The following is a 4,823-nucleotide window of genomic DNA, read 5'->3' as shown; positions in this document are numbered from 1 at the left end:
CATGTGCTTCTGCATGTTCCTTTTGCTCTTTGAGCAATTCTCAAATGGGGCTGGAGAAATGTAACCACTCTCAAATTCACAAACAGAGCTATGGATGGAAGGACCTACCATCCATGAGCTCAAAATGATTGTTTAAGGGCCAGATTCAATCCGATCACTTTTTTGTCCACTATATGCATGTTTTGAAGGCAATGTTCGAGCGATTGCGGAGACCACATTAACGGTAAATGCAGCATATGTCGGCTCAATCGAAAATTACCTTGATATATTAATATCTCTGTAACACAGATCTTCCACAGTACGGATTGAATCTAGGCCTTAATCATGTTGAGTCTATACAGTGTTTATTTACAATTACATCATTTACAAACAAAGAAGTAAAACAAGCTTATATTTAGGTTTCTGATGGGGTACGACAGTTGAACTAAGCTCATGAGTCATTTTTAAGTTATATTCTTCAAAAATCAATGGGTATATTTCAACAATTTTAAGTCCAAAAATGGCATGGCAAACAAACCAGTAGGTGGAAAAATATACTTCAAGACCAAACAAAATGCAGATAAAACATTTATTTCCATAATGTGTGTTACGAACCTCTTTGGCCCAGCGGTCTAGGGGGGATGGATACGAGACCCGTAACATAAATCATGCAAATTATAATCGTGACATGTAACAGTGAGAACCAAAAACCACAGACAACTGAAATCTACCGTCAAACTCAAAAGGTTTATTTTAAACACACGGTAAAGGGGTGTGGGAAAAGGGGCTGAGCTGGACCCAAGCAACGAAACAATAATCCAAAACCACCCCTAAGCTAGACTAGCCTATTTCAACAACAGCTAGCTAACTAACCAAAAATACAGTGGGTGGTCCGCCCAGTTCTAACTATGGTACTTAGACACAGTATTCCTACGGGTAATGTATGCCCATGGGCGACTTGTCTTGGTACCCCCTTTTCCCACCAAACAAACAAACAGTCAAATAACAAAACAATACTCACAGGATTACCGGACAAATGTGACATGTAGTTTGCAAAAACAAAAGAGATCAATACAGAGAGAGAGAGACACGGGGAGATAGAGATTGGACACAAGAGCGAATGAGCACAAAGATTGATCACAGAGTGAGAATGAGCTCGCGAGATAAAAATGAGCTCCGGGAGAAAACAACTGACTGGGTTTTTAAACCAAGGGAAAGGGACTGTGATTGGTTGAGGGAGAAGGAACAGGTGTCTTCTGATTGGGGACTGATGATTGTCACCTGTGATGGGGAGAAGGAGAGAAAAGAAACACACAGGATACACACTTGTATCCGTAACACTCCCACCCTTAAAAGAGCAACCCCCAGGGGGGATTGCGACTAAAAGTATGTACACAGTTTATACAAAAGTATCTACAATGAATACTCACAAAATCAAAGTCAATCTTCCGAAACATACAAAAATTATTACACACGAGACAAAGCATCTGCTAACATATTTTCAGAACCCTTTTTGTGGCAAATCTCCAAATTATAATTTTGTACAATAAGAGCCCAACGCATAAGGCGCTGGTTCTGGTTGTACATACGGTGGAGAAACACTAAGGGGTTATGGTCCGTATATACAGTCACAGGTAGGGCACTAGACCCTATGTACACCTCAAAATATTGCAGAGCTAACAACAACGCTAGAGCTTCTTGCTCGATGGTGGCATAGTTTGTCTGACATTTGTTAAATTTTCTGGAGAAATAACACACCGGATGATCCAGTCCACTCTTGTCCTGCTGAAGTAGAACAGCACCAGCACCTCTGGCACTAGCATCTACCTCAAGTTTAAATGGTTTTTCAAAATACGGAGCTGCAAGTACAGGGGTATTACATAATAGTGCTTTAGCAGTTTCAAAAGCTACCTTACAGTCCGGGGACCACACAAACGATCTTGCCGGACTGAGCAAATCGGTCAATGGAGCAACTACCGCAGAGAAGTTTTTACAGAAGCTACGGTAGTAGCCAACCATCCCCAAAAAGCGGCGTAGCTCTCGTCTGGTGGTAGGCGCAGGGAATGCAGTGATAGCCAAGACCTTAGCATCAACAGGGCGCACCTGTCCATGGCCTACCTCTTTGCCGAGATAGGTAACAGTGGCCTTCCCAAACTCGCACTTTGCCAAGTTCAGGGTTAAAGAAGCAGCGGCCAAACGTTCACATACTACCCTTAGAGAGTTAACATGATCTGTCCACTCAGATGAATAAATCACTAGATCATCTAGATATGCACTACAATTAGGAACGCCAGCTAATACGGTGTTAACCAGTCGTTGAAAAGTGGCTGGTGCATTTCGCATCCCAAAAGCCATGACAGAGTATTGTAGGAAGTTGTCTGGGGTAACAAAGGCAGAAATCTCAGAAGCACGTGAGGTTAACGGAACCTGCCAGTAACCTTTTAAGAGGTCCAACTTAGTTACATAAGTAGCAGCACCAACAGTGTCAATACAGTCGTCCAGTCTGGGTAACGGGAAAGAATCTGGCAATGTGACAGAATTTACCTTTCGATAATCCGTACATAACCTGGACGTACCATCAGGTTTAGGAACCAGAATGCAAGGAGAACTCCAAGGGCTTGAACTTGGCGTGGCCAGGTCATTTTCCAACAAATATTTCACTTCATCCCTCATTATCTTCCTCTTAGAAGCATTGACACGATATGGGTGTTGCTTGATAGGGGCAGCATTTCCAACATTAATGTCATGTTCCAACACATTTGTGCGAGTAGGAACGTCATTAAAGAGACATGGAAAACTGTGGAGTAGCCTCACAATATCGTCGGCCTGTCCTTCCGTTAAGTGAACCAGACCTGACTGGAGAGACATCAGCATTTCTGAGTTGGGCAATCTAACACACTGCTGCTGAGTATTGCGCAACTCCAATCCATCTCCATCAACATCATCAATATGACAGTCCACTATCATAGCCGTAGAAGCAGCAGAAATAGCAGTAACTTCCGCTGTGGTTGAACCATCTACCTGGGTGATGGGTCGGGTTTGGTATGCTTTCAACATGTTAATGTGGCACACACGAGATTGCCGTTTTCTATCAGGAGTTTGAAGCACATAATCAGTTTCACTTAACTTCTTTTCAATCAAATAAGGACCAGAGAAACGAGCTGACAGTGAAGATCCTGGAACAGGCAATAACACCAGCACTTGGTCACCTGGCTGTAGTGGACGAGAAACAGCCTGTTTATCATAGTGTCTTTTCATACTTGTTTGTGAGGAAGACAGAGCTTCCTTAGCGAGAGCACAGGCTTGGTGTAGGCGCTCACGAAAGCGACTAACGTAGTCCAACACATTCTCTTCTTCCGTACACAACTCTTGGGACAAAAACTGTTCTTTAAGGACTTTCATTGGTCCTCTCACTGTGTGACCAAACACTAGTTCAGCTGGGCTGAACCCTAGGGACTCCTGTACAGTTTCACGAGCAGCAAACAAAACTAGAGGAACTCCCTCATCCCAATCTTTCTCAGATTCCAAACAATATTTACGTAGCATAGACTTCAGTGTCTGATGCCATCGTTCAAGCGCACCCTGAGACTCTGGGTGATATGCGCTTGATACACGGTGCGCAACTGACAAGGATTTTAACACCTGCTTGAAGAGCTTTGACAGGAAATTTGTACCTTGATCAGTTTGTACCACCTTAGGTAACCCGAATGTCGTGAAGAACTTAATTAAGGCTTTACTCACCACTGGAGCTGTAATCCTTCTCAGAGGAATGGCTTCGGGGTATCTTGTTGCCATACACATTATCGTTACCAGAAACTGGTTACCCGATTTTGTCTTCGGTAACGGTCCAACACAATCAACCACCACATGTTCAAATGGTTCACCTATGACAGGTATAGGACAAAGAGGAGCAGGAGGAATAACCTGATTTGGTTTTCCTGTAACCTGACATGTGTGACATGTCCGACAGAACTGAGCCACATCTTGTTTTAAACCTGGCCAAAAGAAATGTCGAAGGATCCGATCATAAGTCTTCGTGATCCCTAAGTGTCCAGACCACTGGTGATCATGAGCAAGGGATAACACATTGTGTCGAAAGGCTGTAGGAATCACTATTTGGTAAACAGCATTCCAATCTCCCTCCGCGCCACCATGGGATGTCCATTTACGCATGAGGAGATTACCATCAAGAAAGTAAGCCACATTCTTCTTCTTTACCTCTTCCAATGAGACAACACTAGAAAAACATTTAGCAAGCTTGTTGTCAACCTTCTGGTTAGCAATCAGCTGCTCACGAGTGACTGGTAACTGTATTGCCTCAGCAATAAGTTCAACATACTTCGATTCTTCCCTTGTCTGTTTGTCAGAGGTGATCAGCTTCGCAGAGGTAGTACACAACCCATCCTCTTGATCATCTTCTTTGAACAGAACAGTGTTCGACAAATCTATCACGTCACCCACTTGTCTTGCCTGAGCACGAGTGACAGCACAAGCGGGGAACACATGGGGATAACTCTGTGCCAACTCATTGGAGAGAGAGTGGTCACTTTTATCCAACACTTCCAATACGGGTACTACCTTTCCTCCAGCAATATCGTTACCCATTATAAAGGTCACACCTTTTACTGGCAACATAGGACGTACCCCCACTCTGAATATTCCACTGATCAACTCAGAGTGTACATTCACAAAGTGCAATGGCACTGGGACAAAACCCATTTCAATACCCTGAACTAACACACTGGAACCACAGTATGTATTGTCGGATAAGGGCAACACATCAGACAATATAAATGACTGTGCCGCACCAGTATCTCTAAGGATTTTAACAGGACGCTGAGATG

The sequence above is a fragment of the Salmo salar genome, chromosome 26 (assembly GCF_965601325.2).
Source record: "Salmo salar chromosome 26, fSalSal1, whole genome shotgun sequence".
Taxonomy (NCBI): domain Eukaryota; kingdom Metazoa; phylum Chordata; class Actinopteri; order Salmoniformes; family Salmonidae; genus Salmo; species Salmo salar.
The sequence above is the reverse complement of the archived record's forward strand: the minus strand, read 5'-3'. Positions refer to the sequence as shown.